The sequence below is a fragment of the Natrix helvetica genome (genome assembly GCF_964273705.1).
Source record: "Natrix helvetica genome assembly, chromosome: 6".
NCBI classification, from domain to species: Eukaryota; Metazoa; Chordata; class Lepidosauria; order Squamata; family Natricidae; genus Natrix; species Natrix helvetica.
This window is the reverse complement of record NC_138553.1, coordinates 39,169,444-39,191,009: the sequence shown is the minus strand read 5'-3', so window position 1 is coordinate 39,191,009 and position 21,566 is coordinate 39,169,444.

Sequence of the window (21,566 nt, the reverse complement as noted above, 5' to 3'; positions counted from 1 at the left end):
ACCCGCGCAAACAGGCTGAAGAACATTGTTTATCCGTGGGCTGTCAGACTCCTGAATGCAAAATAACATCATAACTAAGTGGTACGATGGACTTGCAGGGCCTGCGCAACGCATAAATGTTCACACTGGTGTAATGGGACTAGGTGTTTGTTAATATGATTTCTTGGGTTAGGGATTTTTTTTTCTTTGTCTTCACTGTGAGTTGTATTGTGTTGGGGGGGTGCATTGTGGGAGCTCAACCAATCTCATTGTACATATGTTGTGCATTGACAATAAATAATAATTATTATTATTCATGGGTCCTCATTTTACCGACATCGGAAGGATGGAAGGTTGAGTCAACCTTGAGCTTGGTGAGACTCAAACTGCTGGTTCTAACAAATACACACACACACACACACACACACACACACACACACACGAATGAATATCCAAATTAAGGAAGCCTTCTGAAATTAACTCTCCAGTAACTTAACTGATTCTCTTGGGCAAAAAATAGGTCAAAAGTGCAGTGGTTTTGTTGGTACAGCACCAGCCTTGTACAAAATATCTGTTGATTCATATCATACAAAAACCACAGGCTAACTTTATAATGCACAAATTTTGAAATAAGCCTCATGGGATCTTATCCCTGTTTAGCTGGTGGTCTGCGGGCTGCAAGCATCCAGGAATAAGACCTTTGCAACATTTATGAGAAATACATGTTTTGAGATGTTTAGAGAGCCTTTGAATGAAAAATAGAAGACTAATTCTCACCTTTTATAGATTTAACTTTGTTTTCCCAGATAGACTGTTATAGTTTTGATTACTACAGAGAAAAGGGAAAGAAGGTATATTCCCAAACAGGTTTATATTGTACTTGCTTCTTTTCCTAGCTTCTCTAAAGTGCATTTTCATGTAAATTAATTGGTATGAATTGAATTTCCCAAGTATATTCAGAGGCATACTGGCAAACTGTAGCATGGAATAGTAGTGATTAAGTCCTAAAGAAAAGTAATAAGCATAATTGGTTAGTATTATTTCAATTTAGTTTTAAAGATTGTGATGCTGAACTATGTATGCTTTTATCTGCTTCTATAAATGAAATGCAAAGTCATCTACTAAATGTAAAATCATACAAATGCAGGTTGGTCTTTCCTTTACTGTTTTTCCTTTCGGCAAATCTGCGTTGTCTTTTGGTACAATTGTGGAATATTCAGTTCTAGTGCTCGATTCCATATAAAGGCAATTAGTGTTGTGCTTTCTTATATGAAGCCTTCAATATAAGAAATGGAAGTGTTGTCGGGCATACTGAATCTCTTTAAAAGTTTTATTTCAAATAAGGCCATAAATGTATCTATTCAAAGCCAAGTATTGGTTTAAATGCTATGGTGCTGCTTAATGTTTTATCAGACATTTAACACCATTTTTTGGATACAGTATTTGGTTAAATGAATAAATGTATAAATTTTCACGGTGTGTTTACATCTACAGTAAAAATGGTGTTTAGCTCTTTCCACAGGATCAATTTTCTTTAAAAAATTAAATGTATCTGCACTTTTAATTAAATTCAGGGGAAGGCGGAAGGCATCTGTTATACATTATATTTTTGGTTGTTCTTTTTTTAAAAAAACTTTCATTCCTTTGATCCACTTTTCAGGCCATAGAATACTGCTATTCACTATAACCCTAATAGTTTTAACTATAGTCTTAATATACAGTTGCATTATAAAGCATTCCGATGAAATATGCTTGTAATTGTTTGCTGAAGGTCCAGTTCTGAACACATATCAGGAAACAAGTTATGGAGACACAGACAAATGCAAGTAATCCATTTAGCAACTGAAATTACAACTTTGAAAAAAGTTATAATCAGTCCTCCCACTTTATCCCCAGAATCAAATTCATGTGCTTGTAACCAATATGTGTTTACAACAGTTGTGGCATTCCAGGATCATATGACTGCCACTTGTGACTTTCTAGGCAGGCTTCCAACAAGCAAAGCCAAGGGGGAAGTTGGATCCACTTAATGCCTATATCATTCACTTAACAATTGCAGCAATTTGTTTAACAAACGTGGCCAAAAAAAGTTAGGCATGATTCATGCTACTTACCTGTTTCTTCCATCCCTTTGGATGCCCATGTCACAAAGAAAACACATGATTATAACTAATGACCAAAATTTCCATATAAAGCAATTAAAAAAACAACAACAACTAAACCACACTGAGAAAGAAGCTTCCTTTAGACTGGGAATTTTAAAAAACTGCCAGGGAATTGTACAGCAAATTTCAGTAACTAAGAGAAACCTAGAAATTATGAGGCAGATGAACTTAAGCTTAAAATGAAATTAATATCAAAGGAAGGTAAGAAGAATATTGCTGGTATAACAATTAGTGGAAACTGTGATGATTTTTTTTAAAAAATGATATAGGAAGCCCTGTGTAAACCAATTGTAAGGGCAATCCTGCATGAGTTTAATGTAATATAAATTGCACTGTCTGTCAGCGTTCCAAATATCATGCAGAATTAAATCAAAGTCCAAGGCAGATTTATCCTTAAAACTCCAATTTAATATGATAGACATGTTGGCATCGTGCTATGAAATCCCAGATCTGATTTGCTTTCTGGGATTCCACCCAGTTGAAAGTTCATGATCTTATCCCCACACCCATAATCCATCACATGGTCCAATCTCCTTCTTCCACACTGGCATCTACACCCCTCTGCTTCCGGTTAGGTGTCGAGGTGCGGAGACAAAAGATGACCTTGAGCTTCTAGAAAGAATGTCAACAACACATTCCACAATTCTACTCCTTTCTATTCCCCCCTCCCAACTACTACACTAATGAAACAGCATAGGAAAATAATAGAAAGTGTGGCAGGCCAAAGATCCTAAAAGGAACATAACTACAGGCCCGACACTGTCATTTCCTGCTTGATAAGTGTTTTCAGGGTTTCAGTTGAGGCCAATTTACTCTGGAAAATATTCCAATAAATTTAAGAACAAATATTATGGGTTACACTAAATTTGGCTATAACTAGGAATATGGCATTAAAAGCAAACGTTTCATTCATGCTTTTCAACTTTCAGCTTTTACACTTGACCAGGTTATTGTCTAGAATTGGAGTCCATGAATAAAAGTGTAATAAAATTAATTGTAAGGCAGAGACCAGAAGATAACAATAATATGCTTGATTTTATAATAGAGCAATAGTTCATTTAAGAAAGTGAATTTGTGGCACAGAAACCAAACTGCATATTAGTTACAAGCAAAATGACGGAGGTCTTCTTATCTGTATATGATGTGAGTGTATATTATTTTAACAATTTAACAGCCACAGACAGTTTTAAAAATTACATTTTGTAAAATCATAAAGATTTATCAGTCTTGTGATATAGCTAAATAGATATCACATCTGAGTAAGAATAGCGGATTTATGCTATGTCTACTACTACCATACCGTATTCCTGGATGTTCACCTGCTCCATCCTTTAGAATTACTGTTACCTGTAGTATTATTTCCTGACCCTTGTTGCCTACGATCGGTTGCATTCCTCTTTTGCCATTTGAAAATGTTGGATTTCTGCCTTCTGTATTCTGGTAACAGAAGGATAAATCTCCTGCCTGTTTTTTTTACTGTCTCTGCAAAGGGATTGAAAAGAAAAGGCACTTGCATGAGAGTGCCTCTGATTAAAATTCCTGGTGATTTAACATTAATACATCAAATGTATCCAAGAAAAAAGTTAACGATTTTAATTCAGTATGTGGGAATTTTGTCTTATATGGGCATCTGTATCACATAGAGTGAAGTCAATTGACAACCTGATTTCCAAATTGGGGGGAGGGGGAATCCAGGCATAAATGCAATTTATGCAATTCCTTTAAATATTCCTTGCTGGCAAAAAGACAGGCCAACAGCAGGCCAAGCATTTGCTGTCAACAATTAATGGACAAATACTGGCAGAAAACAGCTTGTTGGGATGGTTGATCTGTTTTTTTGTTGGCAAGCAAGAAACAAAATCAGCTTTTGTGTCATTTGAGCATGCAAAGTGTCATCATTATAAGAGGCTTGCCCCGCAGTAATATCAAAGCACCAGTAGATAAAGGAAGAGTTCACATCATCCTCACGGATGAATGAGGCTTCTCATATATTATTCTCTTTTACAAATCTTTGTGGACTGGTGATTTGCTAAGTGATATGAAACTTCAGAAGTATTGCCGTGAACAATAGACAAGTAAGGTCATTTCTGTTTCTTGAAGGCAGAATTAGGTATATGTGTATGTCAGTGTGTTTTTCTAATCTTCTAATACACAGTATAATACAACCTGAAAAGGAGAGTTAAGTATTTAAACGTAATAAGGCAATAAAAAAGCCATAGCTTTTTTGATGGAACTTCTAGGGAAGAAGAGATAGTAGATGGATAATCTTGGACCTTGTTAGTCAGAAGTATAATGCTGATCTTCAAATGAGGCTAACTATCTTCACAGTAATAAAGATGCCTGAATAACTATAGGTAGAATATAAGTAGAATATATATTCTAGCTAGCTAACTCACTGAAGCACTTCTTGGCCTGAGAATGGTTAGTTGATCAGAGTTCTGAGGATATATATTTGGTGAGTGGCTGCTGTGTCTCTTTTGTACTGTTTGTATTTTGGTCTGTGACTGTAAATAAAGTATTATTATATTACATAGAATCTAATGATTGATGAAATTACTTATTTTCCTGCAAAACTTTATTAAAATTTAGATCTCAAGATGCTGGGACACTAACATTTAAAGAACAAAACTTGACAAATTAAAAGGATTTTATTTTATCATTTAAGACATGGCTTTAAAAAGGGTTTTATTTTATTTTTTCATTTAAGACATACATTTAAAAAGCACAGATTTGAATACTGTATAGGTGTGGGTGTTATCTTCCTTGCCTCAGCAATTGAAAAGCAAACTGACCTAGTAGAGATGGAGATAAAGTAAAATCAACTCCACGTGATTCCAGAGCATTTTTCTATTTTGCACTGACTAGTTAATTAAAGTAAATTGATAGAGAAGGCGCCTGTCCTTCACCTTAAGCCTTAAAGGAGGCATGCAAGGGTTGTATAGACAAGTAAAATCTATCTATCAAACAAAAAAAAAGTCTATCAGCAAGCAGTGAGAGGACCAGCAATAACCATGCTGCAGATTTAAGAGTGGGAGGAAGATCTCAAATATTCTTTGGATAAAATTGTGGAGGGGGAAAAGACCAGGACATAAAGTATCTCTACTAGCTCTTGTTTTGTAAAAGCAGATTCCACATATGCCAATGCATGTGTTTAGTTTGGACAGCCCCCCATTAATGCAACACTGGGTCATTGTTTAGATTTCCCTGTGGGCTAATAAGTAGCTCTATTCATGAGTAGGGAAGGAGACACACAATCCTTCCTTCTGAGGCTTTAGAAAAATACATGTTTGTCAATGACTTAAACAACTCAAAAACCACGTTTACTTTTTAAGTCACATATTTACAATGAGAGACCCCGAATTTTGTCCTCTTTGAAGCTTTATCATTTTAATTAATTTGTTTTGCTTCACACTCATTTAATTTCCTTTAGTCAAGAGTGGTCAGTCATCTTTTTGAAATGTAACCCTTTAACTGATTTTGATGGTCATTGCTAATAAGGTAATTATCACCCTCTGTATTTTTTGTTTTTTGTTTCTACCTGATGTCACTCTTGATCATTTCCTTCCCACTCCAGCCATGTTGATGAAAGTATATGAGTGCCTCTACGGCAGGGGTGTCAAACTGACAGCCATTCATCTGGATGCGTCGCACACAGGCCACACTCACTCCAGATCCATGAAGGGGAAAAACATCGCAAAATGTCATGTGATGGCAACATTATGCTATGAGTTTGACACCCGTGCTCTCTGGGATTGCATCTGAACACAATCATTTTGTTGCAGGATCCAGTTTGAGTCTGTCACCGGAACCAGAGTTTCGTTCTTCCAAGCTTTCAGACTGGAGCCCATCCTCAGAGAATGTCACAATATTCAGGATCTGTGCCTAGAGCAAGTATAAAGCAGCTATTAATATACATAAGGAGCATCGTCTACCACAATTTGAATAAGAGCTAATCACCCTCCTAGAGGGTTTCATTAGGAGCCTTGTGAAAGAGAGACAAGTGAAGAAAAGGAAACAGTTGGAGGATAAAACTCAAAAGTTAAAGCTATGCTTCCAAACCTGTAGGAACTTGGTCTATAATTTACTGAGCAAACAATTAAGCCAGCAAGAATTATGAATACTTGAACACAATGAGGGGTTTAATACATGTAACACAGTAGTGGGATTCAAAAAAATGTACTACTGGTTCTATAGGCATGGCTTGGTGGGCATGGCTTGGCATGACTTGGCTTGGTAGCTGTGGCTTGGTGGGCATGGCAGGGGAAGGATACTGTAAAATCTCCATTCTCACCCCACTCCAGGAGAAGGTTACTGCAAAATGCCCATTTCCTCCCCTTTAGCTAGGACTCAGGAGGCAGAGAATAGATGGGGGTGGGGCCGGTCAGAAGTGGCATTTACTGGTTCTCCAAACTATTCAAAATTTCTGCTACCAATTCTCCAGAACTGTTCAGAACCTGCTGAATACCACTTCTGATGTAACACCACACTGAGAGAAAAGAAAAAAATTCTGGAGATTGAGAGGTTTCCTGAGGATGGGCTCCAGTCCAAAAGCTTGGAAGAAAAATACCTCTGGTCCTGATGACCAACTCAGATTGGATCTGCAACATTATCTTGGGACACATATACTGTATTTGCCTTCATTCACATCATTCTGTTTCTCTGATGAAATGGATGGCAAACTACAAAAGGTTATGCTAGAATGTATGTGTTTGTTACTCTCATTAGAGAAATATATAATTACAAGTAGCTAATGTTCAGTAGCATGCTTGCTAATAAATTATAGATGTGTATAAATAATAAAAATATTGTAAGGGATTTGAACATAATGACATTTTTACTATTTAAGGACTTTTTCCTTAAATAAGAACCCATAAGTGTCTCATTCTAGAAGGCAGGAACAATCTTCCTGAATACTAACTTAGAAATACTGTACTGCCTTAGAAATTGGTTTACTGTTTAATCCATCAAGCAGATGGAGAAAATCACAACTCTTCATCCTTCAAGCAGCCTCCTATAAAACTCATTCAGATCAGACAGTTTTCTTTAAAATGTTGACACCTATAATGCTTGCAAACTCAGGTGTCATTGATGGAATGCAAAATGCTTTTCTAAGCATGTCCGCTAACTTGCTTTGCACTCTTCACTAGACACAAAACCTGTGTAACAGTTCATACTGTCATTACTTAAATGGCACCACAAGGAGAAAACTGAAACCTCACAGTCTAGAGTTCCCCAAATGCAGTGTCATGTTATTTTTCTTTTATGGAAAAGAAACACTGGCCTCTCATAACTTTGTTCTGGAGTGCACACAAAGTCTTCTTTTTAAAAAGGGCAAAAAGGGGGATTAAGACTCTGTTATTTCCTGGTTAGTGGAGAGGGAGCGTCAGGTTGGAAGAAAAGAGAATCTGTGTGCAAAGGAGAGTTCAATTATAGGACAAGAGAAGGAGAATATATAAGAATTACCAAGAGAAATGAGGCAGAGGAAGAGGTGGGATAAATTCCAGGAGTGTCTGTGAAAGCATAATCACTAAATTAGCTTCAGTCTTAAAACTTCATTATGAGAACTGAAGGAAAAAGATTGCATAGATATAGGTAAGTGATGTTGATGACCTAATTAGTTCTAATTGCTACCAAAAACTGCCTTGCAAATCCTCTGAAGATTTCTTCCCTTTAATTTTTCTTCCCTGGTCCTGGGATTCTTAAGAAATTATTATGCATTTGTCTTGGAGGGGTTTTGGAATTGATGGATGGATGGATGGACCAGAGAGTGCTACTGTTGGATTATGTTACACATCATTTCCTAAACTGAATAAAATGCCTGATATAAGAACAATTCTATGTTTAATAAAAATAGAGGAAGCCAGGGAGATTGCAGACATTTGGAGAGATGAATGTGCAATAAAAGTCAAGACATTTGCACATTCCTTCTGCCACAACAAGTAGGGAAACATTATACAGATTATACTGATGAACTTTTTTCAAATATGTTCACGTAGCAACAATAACAACGAAAATAGCGACCCTCTGCATAAATTGAAAAGATACAGATTACAGTCTTGCAGGATGACAATGGCAGAGGAAAAAGGCTGAACATGTTCATTAAGCATCAAGGGGACAGAGAGGATGGGCCTAGGTTTCACAACTATGAGCAGGAAAAAGGGATATAATGTGTGATAGATTGAATATGGAGAGCAAAAAAAGAAGAAGGAATAATTAAGGAAGAAAAGAAAGCTGTGCGATTGATTAAAGGAGGCACACTAGTTTTGATGCAGACTTAATTGGTTTGATGGTTCAGAAATTCCAGAAACAAGGATGACCCTATGCCCGGGATAGAATATGATGTGCTTCTCCTCCCACCCATGGAATGGCTGAGCTTCTTTAAAGCCAAAAAACAATCATAAAACTACTTGGATCTTAAATATTTAGGGAGTAAACAAAAGGATATGGAGGTTGCAGAGAACGCAAATACATCCTTTGCTTCTGTAGTCATCTTCTGTAATAAAGAAGATAAAATACAGATGTGAAGCTCCAAACTAATATGGCTGGGGGATGAATGAAGATGCAGATCAGAAGTTTCTTTCAGCTGGACCAAGACACCCACAGAAAAGGAGTAAAACTGATTGCTCCTTCCTTGGGGAGTATCACTTGTCAGGTTGAAAGCGGTGTGACTTTTTTCCTATGGATTTTAACTCTGTGTATGAGATTTATATATTTGTCCACATTAAGAACAGCTCACAAGAGATTTATGCTGGGTGCCCTTGTACTCCTTGCCTAGCAGGGGGGTTAATGGAGCTATGCAAAATAATTAACATGCTGGCTGTTGCTCAAGTTGCTATTGCTGACCTAAATTACAAGCCACCTACGGTATCACTAGATATCATGACATACATTTAACATTTTTGGTACTATTTTCCAGCTCCCTAAATTTTGCTCACCTCACTGCTGTAATAATCGAGCTTAGAGAAGCAATGCCAATGTTGTAACTAATAGATTAATGGTTTCATCTAGGCCACACGTCAAAGGATAATGAACAAAGAATGATAGATATTATGGCAGCATAAACACTAGGACATTAAGAGACAAAGAAACATTATTTCGCATAATTCTATTAGTTCCTGACGGAGAATTTTGTTTTTGAGTAAGAGGATACTTTAATTGCTTTATTGAACAGATATTGTGTATTGTGTTGGCTCTAAGTCAGCATCTTCTTACCTAAACAGATAAGCAGAATGGCCCCAGGCAGGCAAAAAAGGAAGAAACACAGGAATGACTTCCCCACTGACTTTGCTTGTGAGAAGCTGGCAGGGAGTGAAGGGACACTGCAATAGCCACAGTGTTGCAAATAAAACTGGTCTTGTAACTCATGGAAATTTCAATTCTACAGGAGTAAAAGATCCTGGATTTTTTTCTTATCCTTTAAGTTAGTGGATGGTACCTAGGACCTTGATTCAAAAATTGTTGCAGCATAATGCACCATTTGGGCTAACTTGAGGGTACAAACAGAGAGGCAGAAAGAAATTTTTAGTAGCATATAGATTAACACTGGGAATGCTGCTTTTTTGCGGGGGGGGGGGGGGCATCTGATTCTTTTTAAGCTTAATGAAAAAAGTTTTACTTTAGAAACTCTTTTCTTTCTTCTCAGAAGCAAATTATAGAGAAATCACCATAGGTGAAATTGTGCTGTTCTCATACTTAGTTACCAGGTTACCAAGGACATATATGAAATGTCCTGTTCTTCATTGGACCATCATGTCTCCAATAATTTGCAGTTTCTTAATTTCATATGCTTTAGTTAAAAGCTAAAGATTTTATGAGGAATGTCATAAGAGACTTTCTCATCACAGTAGCACTGCTATCACTGAATGACAGAGCAAAACAAAAACAAAAATCTAGGTTGAGTCTTACCAGGTCTTCTGAACTATTTTCTGAACACGTATAGATATGATGCAGATCCAGGATAGATATTGTCAAGCATGCACAAGCACAAAATTTTCACACGCATTGAACTGGCAATAATGTCAGATGCAACCTACCCCTGATTTGGTTAGCCACAGAACTGTGGACCAGATGGGAAATTTTGACTCATCCTGAATTCCCATAGTCCTATTGGTACAGACACTAAGCATGAATTTGAAAAAAAACACATAGAGAATTGATTAAAAACCCGCCTTTAAGCATTCATAAACTCTGAATTTATGACATCACAAGTCATATGAAAAGTTAATACAGCAATTGGTGTATGGGTATGTATGTTTGTATTTATGTATATATGCATGCATGTATATTCCGTTAAATAATTTGTTCAACAGAATTGTGGGAGCTTTTTAAAAAAAATGTAAATATATATTTTAACTCCTGTTATTAAGCATTTTTATTTAATAATCTTCTTGAGTGCAAAGAAGAGAGCAATATGTGCATTACAGATTGGATCTATGGTGTTGTATTTCTTGTACCCTGATTATAAGCATGTATGGCACCTTACCAGGATCAATACAATAATACAATACAATACAATACAGTAGTAGAGTTGGAAGGGACCTTGGAGGTCTTCTAGTCCAACCCCCTACCTAGGCAGGAAACCCTATACCATTTCAGACAGATGACTATCCAACATCTTCTTAAAGACTTCCAGTGTTGGGGCATTCACAACTTCTGGAGGCAAGCTGTTCCACTGATTAATTGTTCTAACTGTCAGGAAGTTTCTCCTTAGTTCTAAATTGCTTCTCTCCTTGATCAGATTAAGGCCAACTACAGCCAATCAGATTAAGGCCAACTACGTAGTACACTAAGAAAAGCCCAACAATGGTGTCCCTCAGCAGAAGTGAAAATCTCATGCCATGAGATAGAAACAAAGCCTTCAAATTAAACTTTTTAAACATTTAATCACTCACCCTGCCAAAGAAAACACTTTTAACAATGCAGATTAAACATGAACATGATAAATAAGGCAATTACAAAAAAAATACTGGAGTAGGGAAGTGAAAGAGTTAATGGCATGATCACTAGGGGGAAATCTGTTGTGGTGCCACCCATTCCTTGGTTCTATAAGCACATTTGTTTTGCTCAATGGTTAATTCATAGCTACATGTTACTTGAAAGCAGTGACGTGCAGTCAGGTGAGGCAAGTGAGGCACAGCCTCACCACTCTCATCATGAAAAAAAAAGTAAAAGGAAAAAGCTGAGCTAGTTGCTGCCTCACCGTGGATGACTCTGCTTAACCTCACTGGTGCTCTTCCTCCCCAAGTGTAGTGACTTCCTCCCCAGGCCCCCATTCATTTCTCTCTCACACACACACAGCTGGATAAAACTATTTAAAATCTAGCCCAGCTTCACTGATTACAAGTTTGAAAAGGCAACGTGGCTCCACCTGCAATCAAACTACATTTGGGGAGGGAGAGCACAAGCGAGCACTGAGGAGACCACAGGAGGAGGCAGGAAGCCAGGCAAAGAGCCATGCTGTAGTACACACACTTCCCCCCAGCCTCTTTCTTTTGGAAGGCTCGGCTCCCCTCTGGCTTCTCTGCCTCTTCTCTCACCCCAGTCTGCCAGCAGGAGGTGGTGGGTGGGCTTTATTGTGTTCCAGGCATTTCCCACCCAGACAGCAGGCTGCATTTGCAATGGTGGAGGTGTTTGGGAAAGGCAGCAGGGGAATGGGGGGGGGGATGGCAGAGGAGCTGCTTTCAAGCCACTGGAAAAGATATCCAATCCAACTTTTGTGTGTGGGGGGGTTTGTTTGAGAGTGAGTGAGAGAGGGAAGAGGTAGGAGAGATAGTCCAATCCAACTTCTGTGTGTGTGTGTGTGTGTTTGAGAGAGGGGGAGGAAGGGAGAGAGGGAGGAAGGAGGGGAAGGAGAAGAAAAAGAAAAAGAAAGAAGGAGCAAAGGAGAAAAACAAATGCTGTCGCTTTAAATTGGAACTGAGCATGCCTGGCTGTGGAATTCTGGGAGTTGAAGTCCACAAGTCTAAAAATATTTGAAGCCCAACACTGTGTCAGTGCCTCACCAGTCATAAACCTCACCGCACGTCACTGCTTGAAAGCAGTCAGTTGTAGGGATAATTAGTTTTCAATATAGTGCTGAGGGGTTCTTTGCATATCCCCCCTTAAAGAGTCATAATCAGAAAATTTTAAAAGATTGTTCAAATCTAAAGGTCTAAAGTAGTCTGATACTGCTATCAGTCTTGCCTGCCTTCCTGTGAGAAGGGGACAGACATCCATCATTTAGACTGAAGTGGTTTATTTATCTGGTAGTAAACCTCATTAAGGTCACAAAAGAAAGATAGGGATAAGATTTCAGTGCCACTCATTTATTCATCAGCGTACTTAACTCAAAGATATCTCAGAGTGAAGATATAAATCTTGAAAAACAATTTCTTATTCTGTAATTTATCCAATTGTACTTATTAGAGTAAAAGATGTATTTTATTTTATTTTGTTCACTTTCAAACTTTTTAAGGAGCAGATACTTCTTTGAGTAAAGCCAGACAGCCCAATGAGAGTTACATTCTCTGTGGAGAATGTTGTTTTGAAAATGAACTTGCTTTCTTTAAATACTACCATACATATAACTTATACATGAAAACACTAAAGAGAAAAGCAACTAGAGAAAGTTTGAGTTCTTTACAGCCTATAAATAAAGCAATTGAAGGCACCAGGATGGAACACTGCAATAAAAGCCCAAGAATCTTCAGCATTAAACACAATCAGAGAATGTGGTTTAAAAGAGCTCATCTTATTTCTTTATGCCTTGTTCCTTCATAAACTGCTTCTAAAGTTATTAACCCAGTTGCTTCTTTTCTTTGTCTCTCTTGCAAAGATGTGACAGGCAGGCTGGTTTCCTTCCTATCAGTTTGATTAACCACACAAATATAATATTGCCTTCTCAAGGTTTCCTTTTGTGACTTTCTTACAATGAGTATCAAATTCAAGTTGCTGTGACTAATTGATAATGTCACCCAACTTCTTAAATAGAAATTGAAATATCCTTTTCAGTCCCTTCGGTGGGATAATAAGTACAGCTGACAACATCTACAGTTGGCTATATAGACTAAAATAAATGTAAAACTGGAAGGATATGGTTTCTTCTCTTGTTCTGTTCTCAACCTTGACAACTTTAAGAGCTGGACTTCAACTCTCGGAATTTTCCTGTCAGCTATGCTGCCTGGAATTGAAGTCCACGCTTCTTAAATTTGCCAGTGTTGAGAAACATTGTTCTAGAAAATTTTGAACTATTACTTCCATCCCATCCATCACCATTGATCATAGAAAGGTAACACCTATCTGAATGCACCAGGTCTTGGGCTCGAACTGCTATAATATGCTGTTTAAAAACCTTATACTTGCCATCTCAAGCCAAGTATCCTGCAGTTGTGTGATATGCACTTCACAGAACTCCCATTATGGCTTTCACTATGAATTTTAGGCAGCAAGCTAAATATAAGATTTTCCCAGGTTGGGGAAGGCTGTCATTGGAGTGGAATGCTATTAGACAATGGGCTGTCAAAGGATACTGTCTAAAGGAAATAAAATAGACCTAAGGACCCTGAAGTAGCTGGAACTTTTAGTGTTTGTCTGAGTAAATTAATCCTATTGATTTTAGTGGGGTTTAACAGTATTCAGTTTCCTCTCATTTCCTCTGGATTTTGTCTAATGACTGCAAAGAGACCACTTACTAGATCAGTCTTTCCCCACTTTACCTTATCAAGACATGCCTTGCTTTGATTTCCCAGACAGGAAAGAAGCAGCTTAGGTGTTGAGTTATCTATGGATATTGTGGTATCTCTGTCCCAGGGGAGCATCCCATTCTCCCCCCCCCCCCTCCAAGACATGATGGAAGGAAGAAGATGCATCATCTTAAGTAAACCTGCAAATTTTCAGCAGTGAGACATTGATTTCAATTAATACAAGATAATGATTTTCTTTCCCGTCTTCCTGCCACATTTATTCTGCTCTGAATTGTGGCTATTAAAGTAAATGAAAATTACTTGATGCAATTGTGTTCTTGCTTTAAATTCTCCATCCCCACTTACATCATACTAGGTAATGGTTCCTCCCTCCTCCTACTTCTCTTGTTAAACATCTTAATGTCTGTGTCAACTTCCTCCAATTGTTTCACTTGGATAGGATTTCCTGAGCACCTTCCTCAGAATTCTGCAGGCAGATACTTTGGTTTATTCATTAGCAGACTACTTTTGGGTAAAAAGATAGTGATTTTCTGTGTGACAGACATGTTCAGGATAAACATTATTGACCAGTGAGCTATTTTTTTGCAATTTTGCATAATTTATCCTTTTTTGACATATGACTGAATATGACATGTAGGAATAGAAGGAGGAAATATGAGGTAACCAATGAGAGAATGCAGATGAAAGAGTCTGAGAACTGCCTGCAGTGACATAGCTTCCTTAAAATATTTATGGTTGCTTAATATATCTTAATGACTATATCGTGTTCTGAGGTGGGTGGTTTTTTTTGGAATGACCCAGCAGGATGTTCTGTCATTTTGCTTTCATACATTACTAATTCATTGGCTTATTTTATGTATTAGCTATCTCTCCTTGACTGGGGATTCCACTTTTTCTCTCCTTTTTCTTAGTTTTACTTTAGAGGCCTGCCGGAGGCAAGGCAGTCATCCAGTAGCATACCAGCAGGGTATAAGGCTCCAAGGATAAGACTTTCTTAATACTGAAGGACTGGGATAAAGGTTGAAGAGAGAGAAAACATGTATAGTACTGCTTTAAAACTCCAATGTGCAATGTTTTTTCAGTAAAAATAGTCTCAGGATGATCTTACCATCATTTCCCCCAAATTTGGCAATGTAATCTTAGATTTAAACAGAAGGAAGAACCATTTAGACCAGCGATCACCAACTGGTGGTCCATGGACCGCTGGCAGTCCATGAGAAAATTTTGGTGGTCCACAGAACTTTTATTTGCATTTTTTATATTGCACTAAATTAGGGATCCTCAAACTATCGCCCCTGGGATGGATACGTGCAATGAATGTTTGTGTTGCTGCAGAGAGTCTCCCCACTCAGGATCTTTTTGTGTGGATTCGAGGGGGACAGAAATCCCGACTTGGGGTCTGCTTCGGCCTCCTGGTGCAAGGCTTTGGGTGAAGGCTGGAGGGAAGTGCTGCTGGTGACGGAGAGCCAGAGGACCTTGCATCATGGCCTGGAACTGGCTGACCATCTCAGCCCACTGAGCCTCCAGGCACCAGTACCTGCCCTTGTACTCCTGCAGGTCTTCCTTCCGCTTGGAAAGCCTATGCTTGTAGTCCTCAGTCAGATGCTTCTGCTGAGCCTCCTTCTCGGTCAGATCCAATTTGAACTGAGCTGTTTTGCCAACTCTTTCTAATGGTGGCTGCTTGGCTCCAACAACTGCTTCCTATTGGGGCCCTAAGGAGCCCGGCTGGGCAGGCGAGGAGGGGCTGGGAGGGGAGAGAGGAGTAGAGGCCAGCGAGGTGCCCCTTGATGTGAGTGACATCAAATTGGCCATGCCCACCCAGTCACATGATCACCTAGCCACGCCCACCCAGCCAGTCATTAGGCAGATCATATTAGTGGTCCACAGGATTTAAAATTATGAATTTAGTGGTCCCTGAGGTCCGAAAGGTTGGTGACCCCTGATTTAGACAATCAAGTCCAGGCCCCACTCAGTGAAGAAATCCAATTAAAAGTAATCCCACCAGATGACTGTTTAGCCACTGCTTGAACACAATGAAGGAGTGCATACCACCTCTTTGGTTCTACTGTCAAATAACTGTTACACTTGGGAAACTGGAGGGAGGGCTACATGTTACATTATTGTATCTTATGATCCATAATTATGATTTATCACTTTGTTGTTCCTATGTACACTGAAAGCTTATGTATATAGTACACTGTATGTTTGTAGTGCTGAGAGCTTATGCACCAAAAGGAAATTCCTTGTGTGTCCAATCACATTTGGCCAATAAAGAATTCTAAATGGAGAGGATTTATTATAAAGACAAACAATCTAAACTACAGTATCAAATACAAGTATGTCATTGATTTACTGCTTATTTAAATTGTGGATTGCTACCAAGAATCAGATTTCTGTATACATACATACATACATATGTACATACCCAAATTGCTATTCCATTATAGGAAAAATGCAGAGGACAGAAATAGAATTAGAAATAAACTACAAAAATTACATTTTTGAAAAGACAGTTATAAGCATTAATCAAACATGTTTCAGTATGATTTTCTGTGATATAGATTTTATGATGTTTTCAAATGTTACGGAATAAGCCATAAGTTTTCATTGTTTTAACTTAAAAAAATCTGTTTGACATCTTGCTAATAGGTGGCATGCACAGTTTTTGTTTTTCTTAAAATTTTGTAGCTTTTATGTGGTTCCTGTTTTTTTTCTATAATTACATAATATTAAATTATATAATAATTGAATATCAGTTATTGACCTGGAATAATAACAGAATTAATTTTAAAGAAGAGATTTCAAAGAAACAAGTGAAGGCTTATAAAAATATCATTTATATCTTTGTATTATTGCAAACCATCCTTGCACCCACTACAGCTATTATCCATTTGATATCCATTTTTATTGTTTATATTTCTTAGCTCCTTCTTCCTGAGCTTTAACCAGCTCCATTCAACCATGACTTTCAACCTCCTGCTCATTCATTCTTCCTTCATTATTTGTTTTGTGATTTGATCTTCATTCATTCTCTTTTCATGATCAAACTATCTCAATCTACTTCTTTTATACTGATTACTTATGTTTGTATTAAGTCTTCAATCATTCAGCACCCAGAGTGTTCTGCATGTCTCTTCTTGTTTGCCCATATATATTTTTGAATACCCCATTCCCACAGCATTCAGCTTTCATTGACTGTATATTTTTCCTGACATACTTAACATTCACTTCTATACAACAATGTTTGAAGCACATTGTAATTAACAGCTATTTTGCTTCTTTCATCAAACATACATTTCCCAAAACAGATCACATACTATCTTTATCTCATTACGATCATTTGTGTATGTTTAAAATTCTCCATCCGTTTCCCTATCTTTTACAAACATTCCAGCCAAATACACAATTGAATTTCTCTCTTTCTCTCTTTGCCATTTATGTATAATTTCCAAACATTTGTTCAATTTTTCCAGTTCCTAAATTGATCTTGGACACATTAATTTTCTGATCTCTAGTCCTTGTTCCATTAGACTACATACCGGTATGTATGTATTTATTTATGTGTGTACTTACTTATTTATTTGTTTAACAAATGTATATGGCTGCCCAACTCTCACATAGGTGATTCTAAGCAGCTTGCAACATTAAACATACAAAAACCCATATCACCCCCTACTCACACACACAAAATCTAAATTGGTGTCAAAATAGTTGAGTCATCAACCAACAATATGGCATTATCTGCCAGCAAACATACACGTATATTCATATCCTCAACCAACCAACATACCTCAAGCGTCAATCCAAGGATTCCTTATACATTTATGCATAATTTCATTTAACAAGAATATTGTACCTCTACCTTATTTCCTGCTCATTGTTGAGTAATTTGCTAAGCATTTCATTTATTCCCATTGGTATCATATACTGCTGTTATCACATACAGCAACCAATTGTCAAATCCATATTTACCCACAACATTCCATAATCCAGTCCTATTCAACGTATTATATATTTTCAAAAATAAACAAACATACAACAAACAGTTGTATGCTGATGATACTCAGCTGTACTTTTCCACCCCGAACCACCCCCAACGAGGCCATCGAAGTGATGTCCCGGTGTGTGGAAGCCGTACGGATCTGGATGGATGACAACCGACTCAAACTCAACCCCTCCAAGACGGAGTGGCTGTGGGCACCGGCTCCCCGGTTCAGCCAATTAATTCCATCATTGGCCATCGGGGGCATTCAACTTGCCCCCGTGGAGCGGGCGCGCAATTTGGGCGTCCTCCTGGATGCCCGGCTGTCCATGGATGACCATGTGACAGCCGTGGCAAGGGGGGCGTTCCACCAGGTTCGCCTGGTGCGCCAATTGCGCCCCCTACTGGACCGGGACGCCTTACGCACAGTCACTCATGCGCTGGTGACGTCTCGCTTGGACTACTGTAACGCTCTCTACATGGGGCTTCCCTTGAAATGCACCCGGAGGCTACAGTTGGTCCAGAACACAGCCGCGCGGGTAATTATGGGGAGTACTAGGTACTCCCATGTGACACCATTCCTGCGCGAGCTGCACTGGCTTCCTGTGGTCTATCGGGTGCGTTTCAAGGTTTTGATAACAATCTTTAAAGCGCTCCATGGCTTAGGACCTAGTTACTTGCGGGATCGTATTCTGCCCCATACATCCCTGCGACCAATCCGCTCGCACAGAGAGGGCCTCCTCCAGGTGCCGTCCACCAGACAGTGTCGAGGGGTGGCGCCTAGGAGTAGAGCCTTCTCTGTGGCGGGCCCAGCCCTGTGGAATGACCTCCCCCCGGATATTAGGAATACCTCTGACCTCCGCTCCTTTCGTGTAAAGCTCAAGACCCACCTTTTTCAAGTTGCTGGCCTGGCTCAACTTTGATCCAACTATATCGCTCCTGATGGGTTTTTTATTTGGGGTATTTTAATTGCATTCAATTTATTTAGGGGTTTTTAAACATTGTGTTTTTACTTGTTTTTATCTATCAGTTCACCTCCTCCTTGTATATGTCGTATATATGTCTTGGTATATGTTTTGTTATATGTATGTCGATATATTTATTTCCTATGTTTTGTTGTACGCCGCCCCGAGTCCTTCGGGAGAGGGTGCGGCTAAGAAATAAATATTTATTATTTATTATTATTAGTTATGCAGTGTAATACTGGAATATAATTAAACATACACTGATCTTATATCAAATCTGACCCACATAGTTTTTTTAAAAAAATCAATAGGAGATAGGACATTAATTCTATTTCAAAGTGTGGACTTGAAATGTGCTTCCCTCATATGGATACTTCAGTAAGTATAACATCTAGCAATACTGGGAAATGTGTATATTGAGCCCCTGGATGTCATGGGGGAAAATGGCAATGAAGCATTAATAGCATCCCACCAAAGATTCAGTCTATTTTTGCAATTATACTTCGTCTATTTCCTATTCTATTTTACTTCTTTCTATAATCAAAGAATTACATCAAAAATTATTAAACTGGCATTTTACTGCCCTTGATTTGATTGTATTGTAGCTCTTTCCTTACTTTCTCCTAGGATACTGATATGAGGGATTATTTATAGTATGTACATTATTACAATTCAGTTGTGTAATTGTTATTCTTTTTCTTGTTTTGTCTTTGAAAGCCAGTTTGAAGTATAAACTTCATTAAAGAAGCTTCTCTGATTTTGAATTTATTGAATAATGAAAGCATAAAAACTATATACATAAATATAATTCTAATAATAATATGCCCAAGCATTGAAGATATGGTTGTGTTTTTGAACTTTATATTAACTCAAATAGAAGTGATCTAGTGTTGCCCTTATACAAAATTACTTGTAAAAACTTTTTAAAATTGTTTTGCTATACTATACCATTCAAACAAAAAAGCAAACAAAATAGAATTAAAACACCAAAAATTCTTAGATGTATATAATTTTGCATAAATATATATTACAAAATATGGCCAGTGAGAAATAATGAAGCATTTCTAAGTTCTGGAATTTTGTTCACAAAAAAAGTTGCATTACAAAAACCTTCACACCAATACTTTAGCTAGAGGACAGGAGCAAAGAGAAGTTAACTTCCACTCCTTGACACAGACTTGACAAAATCATTGCCAAGAATAGTAGTCAGATAAATTTAAACAAGCAAGAATAAGAGAGAAACTGAAGGCTTTCCAAATTAAAACCAAAGTGTGAGCTTTTATCACAGTTACTTCATTTCTGCACATTCATTTCTGTTTTCTTTTTGCCTTGAATAGCAGCATTGTGGTTGTTCCCTCCATTCTTTTACTGCCACTTGTCTGCCATTCTTCTGTCTCCACATATCTCTCATGATACTTGGCAATTCAATTTAGAGCCAAACCAGGGTAGGAAGAAATTGTTCCTAAATCAACATAAACACTATCAGTAATATTGCAGTTCTTTGTTTGGGAACTGTTTATTTTTTTTTCACATTAACATGGTTTCTCTGCTCCTCAGACTCAGGAATTGTTCACTCACAATTTCTATATGTGTTTGTGAGCTTGATAAAACCCTTTAATTCTGCTTTTTCCTTGGTAATATCACCAAATTGAAAGCGGTTTGAAAGAAAATATCTGGCAAAAGTTGTTCTCTCTTGACGGGGAAAGAGGGAAATGATTTGAAGAGACTCCAAACTTGCTGACAAATTGTGCATTTTAATATGGAAGAAGGTATCCAAACTTAGATACTTAGGAGTAATTGTTTCAGTTGTATTTAATAACAATTGGTCCTTACTTAACAACATCTCATTCAGTGACCCTTCAAAGTTATGATGGTACTGAATTAGGACAGTTATAACCAGTCCTTGTAATTGCAGTTGTTGCAATTTCCCCACAATAATGTAATTGTGATTTAGCATTTGGCAACCAGGTTACAATTATGACAGTCACAGAGTCTTGTCATGATTTGATTGCCATTAGCAACTTTTGCAACTCATTTGGAAACCAAGGACCCAGAGTATGGAGGAAGAATGGAGAGGCCAGTCAAGCACAGTAATCCCACGGTCATTGAACCAGTTTTTGGTGCTTTTGGCAAAAGTTGCTCTCATCAGAAAAGAGGACTTTGGACCACTGAGCAAGACTTTGGACTACTGTGCTTCATTAAGACCAGGGTCAACGCAGCCTTCTACCAGAAGATTTTGGAGCACTTCATGCTTCCTTCCACAGATGAGCTTTATGGGGATGCTGATTTCATTTTCCAGCTGCCCACACTGCCAAAGCACCAAAACCTGGTTCAATGACTGTGGGATTACTGTGCTTGATTGGCCAGCAAACCCGTCTGACCTGAACCCCATAGAGAATCTACAGGGCATTGCCAAGAGACATGAGACCGAACAATGCAGAAGAGCTGAAAGCTGCTATTGAAGCATCCTGGTCTTCCATAACATTTTAGCAGTGCCACAGGCTGATAGCTTCCATGCCACGCCGCATTGAGGCAGTAATTGCTGCAAAAGGGGCCCAAACCAAGTACTGAGTACATATGCATGCTTATACTTTTCAGAGGTCCAATATTGTTCTATGTACAATCCTTGTTTTATTGATTGCATGTAATATTCTAATTTTCTGAGATGGTGGATTTGGGGTTTTCATGAGCTGTACACCATAATCATCACAATTATGACAAATCACAGCTTGAATTATCTTGCTTTGCATGTAATGAGTCTTATCTCATCTATTAGTTTCACCTTTTAAGTTGC